Here is an 18,265-nt window from a genome sequence, read left to right as displayed (position 1 = left end):
TGTCTTGACTATCACATGTCTTGTCTTCTGGAAGTAAGTAATTCCATTGTTCTGAATGTCATAAAGTAGTTGTAACATGAAATCTGTTTTATGTACATGTTGCAGAACTCATACAGACATTTACGTACCCTATGTTGCAAAAATCTCCCTCCTTCACATCTGATAAATCCTTTACCGATATACCCTGTTGGTACACTTTGATAGTGCATTACATGTCGATACTTAGCAGGATAATTTATATCATATTCCCACCAGAACTTAGTCAAAACAAAATTTTACAAAAATAAAAAATAAAACTAATAAATAACACTACTGATAACACACCTAACCTAGAAACGTTTCCCTGTCAGTTACCATAATCATGTCCACCTGATAATTAACTTGAAAGGCATTGAGAATCGTCACATTACAGCTTTTCAACGGTATAATGTCTGATTCACTGCGAGTTCTCCACTTCCCAAGCAGAATCTGTATTTGAGCATTGTGTAGGGTCTTCATTTTGTACACAGTCTTTCCAAAGTAACCCAAGCTCTGGTGTTCAGTACGTAATATTCGAGCATAGCTGTGAACTCCCTGAACACCTAGTTGATACGCAAATACACGATGGTAGGAATGCATTCACTTTAGCAGACTTCTGTCCCTTTCTGTCAGTTTGTGTAGTCTGCCAGACTGTTTCTTAGATTTCTTTTCACCATCTACTTTTTATATTTCATGATACCCACAGTTGGTATTGAATATTCTCTGTGCTGCAAGGACTTCTTTACAACCTTTCCACAGCTTCTTTTTCCCTTTGGGACTCAGCGTCCATATGCGGTCGTATCAGGCTTTGTAAAGAGGCAAAATGACTTCCATATCCTTACATGAAAGATTTGTTCATCGCAATTATCTTCTGAGTTGTATTTGCAATTTTTGCTATGTACCCTTTGAGCTTCAACTTTCTACCCACCATAGCTCCAAGATCTGTAGCTTCGTCAGTCACTCCAAGCGTAATCCCATCAATAAAAATCTGTTGGCTATCACATGAAGTGTAGAACTTTACAGTTAATTTACGCGTACCTTCACTTAATATCCGTATAATTTTTGCCTATGTGCTATACAGTACGTATTTGATTAATCACCTATAGAATAAATTGAATGGACTTTGTATTCGTAAATTATCCTCTGTTACTAGCGAATTCGTTTTCGTTTAATTTACTTCATTTAAGGTCAAGTAAATTTAGATATCGAATAACATTTTCTTATTTCAGTAGAGTTTCAGAGGAATTGTTTCTTTAAAAAGAACAGTTTGTTCATTGTACATCTAATATTCTTTGAGACGCAATACACACACATGATATATTCAAAAATTCATATATAGAAAAGAATCAGGAGGTGGTGATCAGAATTTATAGAATGGTCAATTTATACTGCATTATTTGTGTGTTTATGTAATAATAACAAACAAACCAAAAAAAAAAAAAACATTGAATTTCTATGCGCCTGGATGTGCTTATGAAACTTGCACACTACTTTGACATTATAAATTCATATTTTAATGGAATTTTATTTGCACAACATATTTTATTAATAACATTTATTTAATGATTTTTCTTCAGTACCACAATATGTGTGTGTCGATCCAGATTGTGGATCAAGTGATATAAACATAGCTTATAGCTTGTAAGAATATAAGCATACGCTGAACAGCTTGTTTTCTCAGGCATCGTAAACAAAACAAAAAACATAAAATATCTCCTGAAAATAAGTATATCCAATAACACGGATAATGTAGCATTCGTAGCTTTTAAGATAAGAAGAAACCTCAAAATTTGAAAGCTGAACATTTATTTTTTGTCCATGTTTAGCAGGTACTTCAGTGACAAAGATCCCAAAGATCCTAAAGGTGTTTTAACGTATCAATAGTATGTTAAAAGTACTCTGTACTTGAAGCAGGAAGGACATAATCTCAAAGACAGCACGAGAGGCAAACTACATGAGAAATAGGATTGGATTCAAGGCGAACCAAAATAGGAGGCAGCAATATATAAACCGACGGAGTTTAACATGAGTTGTGAACAAAATCTAGAGTAGTGGTCAAACATTCCACTGGCGGATACTATGGACAGAAGTAATGGGCAATTTCTGAACAGAAAATCACTTATTTTGTCGCTAGTACTTCAGTTAATGCTTGTTTGTCAGGTCTTAAATGCAAAGCTATGAAAAGACTCTTAAACAGTAAAGTGGTATCAAAATGCTTAATGAACTGTCCCATCATTATTTTCTGCGAATCGAAGAGTTCATGTAGCGATAGCCAGTTAAATTGTATGTCGCTGGATATCCGATTCCAAAAGTGAGATTGTCACAGGTTTATGATTGTGTGCAGCACGTTAGAGTGGTGTGGTCATTTCATTGTTTCCATTGAAAGGTGAGATTTATTTAGCGCACGTAACAGTTTTTTTTTTTTTTTTTTTTGCTACATCTCATAAATATACTGCTAAAAGTAGAATGTTTTACGATGATAACACTTCACTTCACGATACGTCATTGGCTGGTTTATGATGCAAGGTGTACTGGTTTGTTTTACCCTTCTGATTGCTACATTTAAACCTCCACAGAGAGTTTTTGTTCTCCCTAGCCGTTTCTGTTTCAATACACTTAGGTAATCGATGGACTTCCATTTGAAATAATACAAGAAGTGCTGTTGAACATTTTCGGATATCCTTTATCCCTCATGTAATATCCTCTCCATCATATCCGCACGTGAGTAGAATAAAGAACATTCCGCTAAGTGCAATTATGTCGGTGTTTCCGCCAAAACAATATCGCTTAGTAGGAATTATTAAACAAATATATTTCCAGACAGCATAGTACAAATATGCAGCACTATATTTCTGCTATGCTGTCTGAAGTATACCACTCCGGGGGGACGGGGTTTCTAATGTCAATTATGCTTAATCATTGCTGTGATAAAACAAAAAAGAATTAATTACTTTAAATTTATTTCTTACTGTTAATCTAATTTACTAATTGCAATGCCATTCTATACTACTATTAATATCTTTCTAGCCGGAACTGGAAAAGAAATCAACAAAATACAGATGCCGCCAAATCGGCCGGTTACCGTTTGGCAACACTAGTTGATAGAGTTCGATGGGCTTCTCCAGGTGGCGCTATGACTAATTCCAGTTTTCAAGTAAGTAAAATCACTTACCCTATATATATTATACAAATGATGTCGAAGGTTAATATATAATTCCATTCGTATAATGATTTTCCGTAATAACGAGTTTTGAAGTTATATTGAAATATAATAATGTATTATTTAACTGGCGTGACTTTTCATGCATACTCTGTGTGAGTGTATGTGCTCCTCATACTAAATTTGAAATTTTAACATGAGGAGCGTATGAAAGTAATAGTATACGTACTTCCTATTTTTTTTTTTTCTTTTGATTCGAGCGTGGCATAAAGCTTTACGTCACTGAGTGAAAACAGTAGTAATATTCACTACAGTGTGTGGTGCTGCGATCGTTCACATAAACGCAGCAGACAAATATTTCAAAATGGCGGCTGTTGTAGATGTACACGAAGTAGAGTAGTGATCAAGGAAATACTTATGTACAGGCGCACAAGGCTCTAGCTGGAGGCCTCGAAAAATTAGGGCCAATTTAAAGGCCCTAATTTTTCGAACAAATACTATTTACTTTCATATATTTTTTGCGTCCATGAACTTGTTTGCGGTCATGCCGCAAACAGGTAACGTTCTTAAAAGAGTAAAAATTATTTAAGAAACTCTTTCCATCAGGATAAAATGTCCAATTTATCACTATTATTTATTGAAAATGATGTGAATAATTTGAATTACGATGATATTATTGATACATTTGCGAAAGAGAAGTCTAGAAAAAAACATTTGTAATGTTTTTACTTAGTGCTAGTCTAACATTTGTGTTTGATATGTATTGTCTTTACTTTGCATAAGTTTTTTTTTTTTAATAAATGCAATAAAAGTTTTTGTATATATTGTTTTTCTTTGTCTTGATTCATTTTGTAAGGGGGCGGATGCAATCTAGGGCCTCGTTTCCCCCACCTTGGGAAAAGTGTAAGTACGGTCCTGGTAGTGATACTGCGGAAAATTTAAGTAAGTTCAATGGAAATTCATACCATCTAAAAATTCTAAATCAGACACCTTAAGCGTGTGGCTCCATGATAACACCCAACCTCCCACCATTTGCGCACAAGGGATGCAGTTGCAACATTTGGCTGGACTGATCTTTCCTACGGCTTGGGTCTAGAACCTTTTGTCTTACTTGAGTGGTCCTCTGAAGAATGCATTTCGAGGAGATAAAACAAGTTGTTTGTGAAGAGTTCAACCGTCACTAAGCGATGGCAAATATGTACCGAAAATGATGGAGAGAAAAAATCGCAGAATGCTCTCGAAAGATGGAGAATTAATCCATGTAAAAGTCATCACAGTTAAAAAAAAAAAAAAGCATACATGTTGATAAAAATAAAAAGCATACATGTTGATAAAAATAAAATAGAACATTACTTCACTTTCATGTACTGCCCCTCATATGCATACAGTAGAGTGAGAATTTTCACTGAACTTGGTGAACCATGTACAAGTATTCAACTATGGAACGGAGTGTTTCGATTCTTAACTGAAATATTCAACGTAATTTCCTAAGAGCTTTAAAATACTGTAGAGTGCATCAATCTGAAAGTATTCGTGTCTTGTAAATGTTTATTTGATATTGTCGTTTATTCAGTTATCATATACAAGTAATTTATTTTAACCACTTGTTATTCTCTACTTTCAGCCTTCTGAACCAACAGTCACTTTAACGTTGCCATCCCCACCATCACACGTTTACCCAAACCCATACCATGTACAAGCAGTGAGACCGAAGGACGAAGAAAACCTATACGGACGTATTAAGAGACCACGAGCTGCCCCTAGTCCTTCATTCGTAAGTTTTTTTTTTTTTTTTTCGTAAATTTTTTCCTAAGAGTTTTTATGTGATATTGTTTTGGAACTAGTGAAATTGAAACTAGTGAACACCAAATATCCAACAATGAAATAAAAAAAAAATTCAAAAATGCATAGAGAAATTCATTTCAGAGTCATAATCTTCTGCGCTTATGTTTATTCCTCCCATTTGTGAATTAACCTTGGCAATGCCTTATCCGTCAATGACGCTATTAAAAACAGCGAGGTTTTTTCCTGCAGCACCCAGGTTGGGAAAATACTTACGAGTAAACACTGGATATGTGATTCCTGTGAAAATTCATTACGAAAATAGTTGCTGTCTTACTTAATCACTATTATAATACAGCTATATTGCCTGCTTCAGTTTAGGAGTGCCCCTGTTTAAATGTCATTGGCTATTTACTCATGGGTTCTTAGGGCATTATGAGTGTAGATGTACTAAAAAGTATATGTAGCTTAAGGAATAGAAATTGCACATACCTTTTTCTGGGTGTTGTGGCTTTTCCTCTGTCTGCGATGTCGAGAACTGCAGAGTGTGTGTGTGGTGGGGGGGGGTAGGCAGTTTGGTAGAATAAGTTAGAAAAACCCGGGTTTTTTTCGTAATATATAGAAACATATACTTTTATATAGGGTGGGGAAAAAAGTGAAAGGGTTAATTTTTTAAAATAAGGAGGGGGAAGGGGAAAGGTGGTTGACGGGGTGTGGACCGTTTCGACTATTCGTGGTCATCATCGGAACATATTGGGAAAGTGGAAGCTATGTCAGGTCGGGTGGGTGCTTCAGAGGTGTTTGTGTTGTCTCCTATTGGTCGGGATTGTGACCTCAATTTAATGTTGTGAAGCTTCCAAACCTCGGAGATTATGTAGGGCCTGTGTACGTTGATCGAGTTCGCGTCACACTTTATAGCTATTGTTTCCGATATTCTGAGCATTGTTTCATTGTCTTGTCTGTCTATTATGATGGCCTTGTCTATCTGCGGGGTGTGTTTTTGTTCAAGGGCGTGAACAGCTATTTCCGTTTTTCCTGTGCTTTGTATACGATTTTTCTTTTTAATGTTGCGTTTTTTAGTGTTTAAATGTTCTGGAATAGGGATGTTACAGTCACGGAAGTGTTCTTGTAGTCTTGCCCATAAAGACCTGATGGTGGAACCTGTGTAGGTGATGTCACAGTCTTTTTGGCAGAGAAATTTATAGACTACATTGTGCTGTTCAAATATCCAGTCCAAAAAACCATCCTAACATACACCGCTCAAAAAATACACATAACTTTCCTCAAAAAATGCCTCGATCACAACATCACACCAAAATTCGCGACGGTACGCGGCAACAGCACAATTCACGGAAATAAACAAATCTGCTACCGAGCATCCCGTGCCCTCATAAAACAAGCCATAAACAACAGATTTAAAAAGAAACAACAAGCATATTCATACATTCACAAAACAAAAAACAGATTGAAAAAGCTACTAACCACTAACGAATGGGCAGTTTTTTGGGATAATACCCAATCGCACATCAACGACTACACGCTATTATTAGAAGATCGACACGCAAAGAAATGGTACACACTAACAAACACCCAATACAACAATCGCGCTGCTTCCAACCCTTCGGATATTTCCGCCTTAGAACACACAAAAAACAATTCCATTATCAATCTATCACACCACAATCTCACGCCCGACGAAATCACCATCCTGAACAAAGGATTAAACTTTGGTGTTTCCCCAAAATACATACAAAACAGAGACATCATTACCGAAATGCAAGCGAAATTAGAGTATGACCCTAACAAAGAAACTATATTCCACAAAATTAACAACATCATAAACAGTAAAATAATAATTAAACCCAACATCACCCCCAACCTACAAGTAGCCCTTTTATCCCTAAAGAAGAACCCGAACATTATTATCAATAAAGCGGACAAAGGGGACACCGTAGTCATCACAAACCAAGCCGATTACCACAACAAGATAACAGCCATCTTAACCGACCCACACACCTACCGAAAAATACAAATTGACCCCACCTCCGACCTCATAAAACAAATCAACGATACCCTACACATCCTAAAAAATGAAAATAAAATTGACAAAACCACACTGAAAAACACAATCCCCCGCACTACACGCACCCCTTGTATGTTCGGACAAATAAAAACCCACAAAGACGGGTACCCGATGAGACCAATAGTCTCCTACAAAAATACCACCACAGCCCCTTTATCAAAATTCGTAGCGAAACTCCTCAAACCACTAACCACAACGTCAAACTTCATGATAAAAAACACGGACGACCTTTTCAATAAAATAAAAGACCTAACCCTATCCCAAGAAGACATCCTCACTTCTTTAGATGCGGCCTCTTTATACACTAACGTGGACGTCCCCAGAACTTTAGACATCGTACACACACTACTCACAGAAGACCACACCCTACACTCTCGTACTATACTAACGCCCATTGACATTATTAACTTAATAAAACTAGTAATCTCGGCAAACTTCTTCAAGTTCAACAACAACATGTACATACAAATCTTTGGACTCCCCATGGGCCAAAACATCAGTGGACAACTAGCGGAATTATTCCTGGCACATATAGAATCACTTCTACTCCACCCTTCCCTTCCCCCCGGCATCACCTTCTATGGCAGATACGTGGACGATATTCTGTGCATTGGAAATCCCACACACATAACCACCTTAAAAACATCCCTAAACAGCTACAGCAACAGGTTAAAATTCACCACAGAAACCGAACAGAACAAATCCATCAACTTCTTAAACTTGACATTAACCAGAACACACAACAAAATAGCCACGAAAATATACCACAAACCCTCACACATCGGAAACTACCTCCATTTTCACTCATACCATCCGTATTCTGTTAAAAAATCCGTCATCTTATCACAATTCATAAATGCTCACAAATTTTCAACCAATCAAAATAGTTTAAACGCTGAAATAAAAAAACTAACACAGATCTTCTTAAATCGTAACTATCCTACACAACTGATTAACTACGCAAACAAGACGGCAAAAAACCGCCAAAACAACCCAAGTACCAAAACGAACTTCCCTACACAAAAAAATTATCAAACTACCATACACCCAAAACACATACAAAGCCTATAAATACATCTTCAAACATACTGACTACAAACTGGTATTCGCCACAAGCCAAAAACTGGCTAACCTCCTAAAATCCACCAAACCTCACACACAAAAAGATATATTTGAACAGCACAATGTAGTCTATAAATTTCCCTGCCAAAAAGACTGTGACATCACCTACACAGGTTCCACCATCAGGTCTTTATGGGCAAGACTACAAGAACACTTCCGTGACTGTAACATCCCTATTCCAGAACATTTAAACACTAAAAAACGCAACATTAAAAAGAAAAATCGTATACAAAGCACAGGAAAAACGGAAATAGCTGTTCACGCCCTTGAACAAAAACACACCCCGCAGATAGACAAGGCCATCATAATAGACAGACAAGACAATGAAACAATGCTCAGAATATCGGAAACAATAGCTATAAAGTGTGACGCGAACTCGATCAACGTACACAGGCCCTACATAATCTCCGAGTTTTGGAAGCTTCACAACATTAAATTGAGGTCACAATCCCGACCAATAGGAGACAACACAAACACCTCTGAAGCACCCACCCGACCTGACATAGCTTCCACTTTCCCAATATGTTCCGATGATGACCACGAATAGTCGAAACGGTCCACACCCCGTCAACCACCTTTCCCCTTCCCCCTCCTTATTTTAAAAAATTAACCCTTTCACTTTTTTCCCCACCCTATATAAAAGTATATGTTTCTATATATTACGAAAAAAACCCGGGTTTTTCTAACTTATTCTACCAAACTGCCTACCCCCCCCCCCACCACACACACACTCTGCAGTTCTCGACATCGCAGACAGAGGAAAAGCCACAACACCCAGAAAAAGGTATGTGCAATTTCTATTCCTTAAGCTACATATACTTTTTAGTACATCTACACTCATAATGCCCTAAGAACCCATGAGTAAATAGCCAATGACATTTAAACAGGGGCACTCCTAAACTGAAGCAGGCAATATAGCTGTATTATAATAGTTTATAATGAGGAGTAACATGGGAGTTTTCCCAGAAATAATATACATAATTACTTAATCACTATTTTTTATGGGTAAATTTTGTGCATTATTAGTAGAGTATAATTGCTTCGGTGACTCACAGAGTGCATAAAACTTTTGAACATTACAAAATTTGCTTCTTCTTCGGTAAGATACCTCATTAACACGGCAAAAAATTAAATGAATAATTTAAAGAAGCAGAATTTTTACCCATTAAGCGCAACACTAAAGCAAAGCGGTGCTTCGTTCTGTGAATAATATGTTGGATTGAAAAAAAAAAATGAAATGAAGAAATATATTTAAATATACCAAAAAGCACTTTCTCCCCTTCCACCGAGATAAAAATTTACACGTGGTCGGTGCCGAAACAACCAGCAGTGAGAAAAAAATAATAATAAAGTCTATACTCGTCAATGCTTTCATACTTTTCCATTTTATTTTATTTTATTTAAGCGCAACACTAAAGCAAAGCGGTGCTTCGTTCTGTGAATAATGTGTTGGATTGAAAAAAAAAATAATAATTCGGGACCATGTCCCCTCCCCATTCTCTAGAAATGAATTACAGTTGATTTAAGAAGCATTTCATCAGATTTTCGTGACAACACTCATACTAGGATGCTAGGAGTAATCACATCACCGTGTGTAAGTCATCTTGAAGGATTGCTACCATCTGCCCGAAATATAATTAGTCACCTTTAAACTCTTAAATATGATGAAAATATAACGAGATGCTAGTGATATATCTTTTTATTTGGTCAAACAGGCTATCAGGCTATTCATTTGAGATGGGAAAGAAGGCTGACATCAAATGCCTTGGATAAAAGAGAAATTAGGCTTAAGAGCGTCTACTAGTGATAATACCCATACGTTGACCCGGGTTTCAATTACTGCGCCATTCTGTTGCGATTTGAAGTACGAATGTTTTTTATATATATAACAAAACATCGCTAGACTGCAGCAGTCCCTTAGAAACAGGCAAGACTGTCAGTAGGACAGTCTGCATGATGTGTGTCTCGAGTTTACTTCAGTGGGTTTACTTTTCGTCTATATTCGTGCATACTTCCACGTTACTGTTTGAACTAAAGACAGCAGTCGAAATTTGATCGCTGTCCAATATACACTGCACAATATAAATCCAAGTTGAAATATGCCAGCAAATTTTAGTAAAGTCACAAATTCCGGACTTCATCAAAGTTCCTTTAGCCAGTAGGGGTCCTGTAATGAGACTAACGGACAGTTGCCAAATTCGTAAAAAAATATACTTAGGATGGCTTTTGTATCTATTATTTGAAAAGATACTCTTGTCTTGTGCTTTAATTACTGACGTTATGAATAATTACCATTACCTAATCAGAAAATGCTCTCTCTCTCTCTCTCTCTCTCTCTCTCGAAATAAAATGCTAAACGTTTGAATTTATTATACACACACACACACACACATAGCCACATAATTTAGTTAACTTTAAATATATGCATTTTCCAGTTTCATTGAATCGTAATGAGATTAAAGCTCAATAAAAAAAAAACTGACATCAATGGGATCGGTAAATAAAGGAAATGGTTAAACTGAAAAGGTTTAATATTAATATTAGATATGCAGTTTTAATTTTATACTGATATGCTATGAAGAAAACAAAATACTAATGAAATTTAATATTTTTCTTCCAGACGGATGACAACAGTCAGTATGAACGTGAACTCATACCACCAGAAATCTATGGTGTGGGATCATTGTCTGGTAGTCAGTTTATTCCACGACCTCTATACAGATGAAATAAAACAGAATGTATGTATGTGTGTGTGTGTGTGTGTGTGTGTGTGTGTGCAGTTCATTTGTGGGGTTGTAATGTGGTACTATCCGTTGTGAAGAGTAAAAGTGCCTTAAAATTAAACTGAATATTTTATTTTTGAGTGCAGGTCACTCTTACTTTAAATGTTAATCTCGGGTATTACAATGATTTGATGTATAATAAAAATGCCTCAGGTTTGGCCTTCCTACAGACTAATTTACCAAATTCTTCAAATAAATTCAGTCTAATTTTTTTATAATGTTTTTAGAAATGAGGTGCAAATTCTTAAAGCAGAAATTGTATAGTTTTCCAAAACGGAAAGAAATATAACTATCAAAACAAACAAGTGGTTTAATTATTCATTTTTCAAATTAAAAATAGGTGATTTATTAATGTATTTAAAAACGAGATAAACAGCTTTAACCGTTATGAAAATATTCATAGAAGTTCTTTTTTTTTTTTTTTTATGCAAGCTTCTGGTATGAAGCTTCGCTGATATTGTAGCAGGAATAAGTGCTGACTTTAGTATGTGCAATCTCTTTAGTTAAAGTGGAATTAACAAGTTTATATTTTTATGCATAAGACTGTTCTACGCGTTAATTATTTTAGTACATGAAGAAATAAATGTCAATAATATCTAAATAGGAAATATTTGCGGAAATTTAAAACTCGCTCTAATCAATTATTAAACTAATCCGCATAGTTTCTTTTAATTTCGTAGTTTACAACAGAATTATTCGACATCCGCGTTTGTATGTAAGCGCAATCTAATTTCTAAATTTCTAATTTCTAATTGCTTCATATGATTGCTCATAATTTACTAATTCAGTGTTGGCAACTTTGTAATTACTATGAATACGGAATTAATATATTGCAGAGATTTAACTATCAGAGACACGCAAAATATAAATAAAAATAAAATATACGATATGAAGATTTTATCTAATATAGCAATGACAACTTTAAGGAAGAGCCTGTGTAGTTCACTGGCGCTAGACTTAGTTCAAATCTTGTCACCAAGTGGAGGAACTTTTTCCTAAGCCTTTCTTCGACCGGTTCCCCACTTAGGCGATCTCTGCCACGGGGCAAGCGGGTTTTAATGAATTAAAAGAATTACTTATATAATTAATAATGAATTACAAATATGAGGACTTTGTCAAATTTAATACAATGTTGCTATAAACGCTTTGCAGATGTCAGAGAAAAGAAAGATAGAATAATGTAATAAAAGCGAATCCAAAATCCATTGTCTTTAAACTGCAAAACTTCTAAACCAACAACAGCATGAGGAAGAACTTCACAGTCCTAATTCCAGAAACTATAACAGATGAGAAGAATTAAGTCACTCAACTGCACTCTCATTCCAAAAGACGTCTGTTTATCGTCTGTCTAAAATAAATAAATAAATAAGTAGCTGCTGATCTGAAGGCAACCACGAAATATCCCTATCTACATGTGAATACTTAGCACCATTTCATCAGAATCTATTCTATTATTCTGATGAAATGGTGCTAAGTTAAATAACTTTTCTATGAAACAAGAAAAGTTATTTTTAAAAACAATTATATGGGTAAGAGACGATAAGCTGTTCCTTCAGTTCAAATCATATTTAGGTGATCTGAATAGATTGTCATATTAAAGAGAACAAAGAGAATAATGAACCAGTCAAAATGAGCATAAACAACCAAGCATACCAAGTCACTCCGAAATAATACAATAGCTGTCGTATTCGCTACTCGATAACTACAATGAAACACCACTCTGAACGAAAACAATGGACTATCTATCGTCTAACAGAAATAATAGAAACAAACGTGAAAGCAACTAGCTATCAAATGTCAGACTTTTCAACAATGTCAAACACAGTTAAAAATTATAATAATATTGAAAAAAATAATAATGGTGGAATAATAATTTTAGTACACAAAAATTAGTGGTGAAAGAAATAAACTGAATTTAAACATTCAGAAAATAAAATATGAGCTCAAATAAATAACACCAAACAAGAGAGCTTCCTAATGTTAAATCACTTATACAAACTACCAAATTAAAACATTTTGCAACTTCCAGTGGTATTAAATCGATAGCTTTCCACGTCAAACGTACGTGCAGCAGAAATAGTTGAAAATACAATCACTTCGTCCAGTATTCACCAAATAAAAATAGTGGCACCATTAAGCTATTAGCAGCCATCATAAGGCACAAAATAGCAGACCATTATATGGCCAACAGCTGCATACGAAACTGGAGTTTGATTCGGATAAAAGTGTAATCTTATCTATTAAATAACGAAAAATTAACTATACTAACGTATTTAATTTTAACCGAAAGAAATTCACGAAAAAATAAAGCAAATTCAACAAACGAATACTATAAATAGTTAGGAATACTAGAAGCAAATGATAGCTGCACCAAAAAAGTTGCACAACAAGCAACCGTCGAATGCATCAAAAGTTAGGGATATCCTGAGAATAAAAATTACTGGACTGAACACAATTATGACATAACCCAAAAACTCTTCAGTTCTTGGGTTATGCCAGTTATCCGATATATACAGCTCAAACACTAGATTGCATTTAAGAAGAACTGGACAAATTGAAGCTCAAAACGCAAAGGGGGAAGTACATCCAACGATTAGCACTTGAGGCTAAAAGTAATTCCAGGGTGTTCTTTCGAAATAAGAATTAAAAATATATATATGGAAAGAAGATATTGGTTGGTGAAAATAATAGAATGATAACTTCTGCAGAGCATATAGTTGAGGTATTTAATGACTATTTTAAAATTTCATTCTTGTGAATGTACCATTATGTTGATTAATTCAGTGGAAGGAAAGAGGCAATGATGGTGAGTGAGCAGGAGGAATATGAGCAATTGAGTGAATTAGATGTGAATATGTCTGTAGGGCTTGAAATTTTTTTAACGTGAGTCTTGCACTAGGCCGAGCTCCAAATCAGAGGAAAGAGGGTAAAATCGTTCTAATTCATAAGGAAGAGGATAAGAATAAAGCTTCTAATTATAAGCCAATAGGTGTCTGGAATTGTGGTTAAAGTATTTGAGAAGTTAATCAAAACCAAGATTCAGAAGTGGGTTGGCAACAGCAGCATTCTCTTTGATGGTCAGCTTGGGTTTAATGAAGGAAGATCATGTTTTAGTAATCTGCATACTTATTATAACAAGATGACCAATGCATTATATAAGTGTGTTACATACACAGTGGTATATTTGGATTTTGCAAATGTCGTTAGTGGATTGCCACATAACAAGCTGGTAATTAAACTGGAAAGGATGGAGTTGGATAGTAAATTAGTGAGTTGGGTAAGAGATCGGCTGGCTGCTAGATATCAGCAAGTTGTGTGTGCAAGAACAATATTCCAGAAGAAGAAAGTTAATAGTGGTGTGCATGCTTTTGTTTTAGGAACGTTGCTGTTTATCTTATACGTTAAAGATAAATAGAGGTGTTTGGTGGTGATATGCATTTGTTTGCAACAAAGTTGGGTGCTTGACGCAAAAGTTAGGAAGTCCTATGCGGGATGACGCAGATATCGTGGCTTTGCAAGAGGACATTATATGCAGGCTAAAGGGATATGTGAGTGAGGTTTCCGTTCCACGTTGCAAAGTGTGAATATTTAAAATTTGGGAAGCAGTGATTGGATTTAGAGGATACAATTCGTATTAATATCTTTCAGAATGTGGTGTGCATGCTGATGATGGTGGGAGTGATTTTGGAAAAGGACCCAAAATTTCGGGGCACATTGCTAGAATCGTGAGGACAGCACAGAAGATTATGGCAGGGACGTAGACGACATTGATATGTAGAAGTAAGAATGTTATGGTTTGCTTCTATGAGGCTTTGATCAAGCCAAATATGGACAATTGACCACCTGTTTTTTAAAAAATGAAGATATATTGGAAAAGGGCCAGAGAGACGATTGAATAAGGTAATCTCCAGTCTCTGGACTGTTGAATATTAAGACATTGAAAAAATGCAAATTGCAGAGTCTCGTGTATAGGAAAAGGAGGGAGAAATGATTGAGACATACGAGTTACTAAGCGGTTATTACCAAATTAATGTGGACGAGATTTTACATAGGCTGTCGGAAAATAGGTGGCAAACAAAGAGTGATTCTTGAAAGGTGTATAAGGAGGCAGTAAGCATAGAGAAGCAGGAAGTTTTTGTATGGAGAGTTGTAAATGATTAGAATGCATTGCTTGAAAGTGTGGTGGCTGCAGAGAAGTGATGTATTGTCTTGCTGAAAGAGATAATGGTCAGTTCTGTGGAAACGCCCAGGTCAGAAACAACAAGTGATTCCTGAAAGCTGTATAAGGAGGCTGTAAGCATGGAAAAGCAGGAAGTTTTTTGTATGGATAGTGGAGAATGATTAGAATGCATTACTTGAAAGTGTGGTCTCTGCAGAGAAGTAAGGTATTGCCTTGCTGAAAGGGACAATGGTCAGTTCCGTGGAAACGCCCAAGATACAAAGCATTATATTGTCCAGAATGTTAAGATACATCAGGGAATTAAATGTTCTTGACACCAACAACAGAGGTCAGATGCTAAATCAGAAAAAAGGACCACCCCATTACACTCTAATAAGAGACCTTCAGGGGGCATCCACGACACCCACATCCATCCATCTGCTCGGTAGAGGGTGTAGGGTGATTCCTTACTCCATAATACAGCCTTCCAAACTTCTACGTCCAACTGTATACACTCTTTGCACCACAGAAAACGACGCTGCACGTTAGTTTGGATAATGGGGGAGGGGGGGGCTTGCATACTGCGGAGGTCCTACCATGGAAATCTATGTTACGAGTCTCGGTTCTGAATGGTTTTGTGCAGATTCGTGTTCCAGTCGATGCTCGGAACAATGAATTCAATGTGTGCGAATGGCAATTTTTAAATATTATCCTTCGTAGCACCATACTACGAAGTTTAGTGTGCAGGCCACTGCTGGTAGCATTGGCAATTGATTCCCTACGATTTCGTCGCGGTTTGGTATCAATCATTGTTAACCTGGGATGGCCCAATTTTTCAACAATTTGCAGAACAGATAGGCCTGTAACATGGTATCCTATCACAACGCCTTTTGCAAACTCCATCACTTCCCTTATCGAGGCCATTTTACCTGGTTACCGTTGCACTAACTTGGGAGCATAATATTCCTGCAAGTTTTACCAGCTACAAACACATTGCTCGTTACATGGCATGATGCACCTTGCTTATGAGAGTATCTGTTGATGTCTTTCCAAGCAATATATACATATATATCATAAATTTTATTTATCATAAATTTTGTATTATTTTTAATTCGCTTGTATTGCTGTTGTTGATTTATTTTTCGTTAAAATTGTCAAATCAGTCATTTTCTTATAAGTCCGGGTAAATGAATTAATTTGGATCAGCGGAAGTCAAACAGCGAGCCGAGTGAATACGATTATAAGCAAAGTGTAAAAACTCGATTGTAGCTTAAATATTAAATATTCCAAAGCACATTACATCGATTTTTTACTTAAGTTAAGTCCCATGTGAATATTGTAAAAAAATGAACTTTGTTTGTCTCGGTATAGTTTGTATTAATGTTTTTGTAAATAACTCTTTCGATGCTAACTGTATACTGCTTTAATAAGCACATGTTAGAGTGTAAAAATAAAGGCAATGTTTTTGTCGCCGAAGCTGTACATGACGGCATTAGAAAAATTGTTATTGAAACTTGTATGTATGAAAAAGACTTGCAGACGTTAAGTGTAAACATCTCCGAAGTCAGTCAGAAAGAGTTCAAACAACTTTCCGATGGCCGGCAACTTACAATCAAAAGAAAGCGGAGGAGATCAAAAGGCGTGCCGAACTTGAAACTTAAGACTCAAAGAAAGACTCATACCGATTCTTTGGGGTTGCCAAAGTTCATGCGAGGTCTCAGAGGAGGCCTAATAAAAAGGGACTGAATCAAGCAGAAGGGTTCCCGGTTCCAGAATTGCTGTCAGAGAGGAGGCCACCCGGTCCACAGTCGCCGTCAGAGAGACTGCCCGGATCCACGTTGCTTGAGATAGGAGTTTCCCGCTTCCAGAAAGGAGCTTCTCTGTTCGAGACGTCGCTAGGGAGAGACTACTTCTAGACCTCAGACAAGGTTTCAAATTGCCGAAAAGAAGCATTCCAATTGCCAGAGAAAGGTTTCCAGGCCAGGTTAATGTCAAACATTCACCAGTGTGTTGCGTTTAGTTTTACAATTTGATGAATCAAACGACTTCACTGATATTACTCAGTTAATGGTATTTAATCTTGAAATATCGCATGGTATTTCAAGATTATTCAAGTAAACAAGAACTTTTGAAAATCATACCATTATTGGGAAGGACTAAGACATTTTTTCAGCATTTGATGAATTTGTGAAACAACCCAAACTTCCGTTTTTTAAACTTGTGTCTATTACTACTGATGGTGCTCCTGCAATGATAGGTAATAAATCAGGCTTCATTTCATTATGTAAATATGATGACAAATATGCAGATTTGTTAACGTACCACTGTATTATTCACCAACAAGTACTGTGTACTAAAAGATTAAACACAAAATGTGTTTTGGATATTACATTTAAAATTGGAAATTCTGTTCAAGGATAAGCACTGAAACGGCGGTTATTTAAATTACAGGCAGATGATGATAGGGAACTTCTGTTGTACAATAATGTTCGCTGGCTCAGCAGAAGTCAATTTTTAGAAAGATTTCTTGTATTAATTAAAGATATAAAAAATTTTCTTGATGAAAAAGGAGATATTTATCCATAATTAAGTGATAAAAGATGGTTGTTACACTTATCATTTTTAGTAGATTTCTGTACGAAATTAAGCAAATTAAATTTAGAGTCAAAAGACAGAAATAAAATTTAATTGACATGTTAAGTTGAATAAAAACTTTCCAACAATACTTACTTTTATTAAAGAAAAATATAAATGACCGCAAATTTAGTCTTCTCCCATATTTATTAAAATTTTTGAAAAAAATCAAGAAACGCTTCGCTATGATTTAAAAGAATTTATTCATGAAATAGAATTAGTTAAGGAAGAAATAAATTCAAGATTTAAAGATTTTAATAAAACTAAAATGATTGTATCTTTTATCAATAATCCATTTCAAGAAAACTTGAACATCACAGAAATTTCAAATAAAATTAGTGAGCTGTTTGATATAAACCAAGCTGAAGTAGAACTTGAGATAATAAATATTTAGAATTACACAATGAAGTCATTTGGAAGTATGCACATGAAAAATTTCCAATATCAACTGATATTAGGCGAGAATTTCTGTCTTGTTTCAGATCGACATACTTGTCAGAATCCTCTGTTTCAAATATGACCAT

General features: G+C 35.7%; 1 long non-coding RNA gene across 1 annotated transcript; it reads left to right on the top strand.

Moving 5' to 3' along the window:
* Positions 1-10,909, top strand: LOC150110375 (uncharacterized). Its single transcript, XR_016548583.1, has 4 exons — positions 1-33; positions 3,046-3,172; positions 4,803-4,952; positions 10,786-10,909. It is a non-coding gene; the product is annotated as an uncharacterized LOC150110375 (long non-coding RNA).
* Positions 10,910-18,265: the final 7,356 nt, after the last annotated feature.

The sequence above is a fragment of the Typopeltis vanoorti genome, chromosome 1, assembly GCF_054136105.1.
Source record: "Typopeltis vanoorti isolate ZY-2024b chromosome 1, IOZ_Tvanoo_1.0, whole genome shotgun sequence".
Taxonomy (NCBI): domain Eukaryota; kingdom Metazoa; phylum Arthropoda; class Arachnida; order Uropygi; family Thelyphonidae; genus Typopeltis; species Typopeltis vanoorti.
This window is presented reverse-complemented; position numbering and strand designations above follow the sequence as displayed.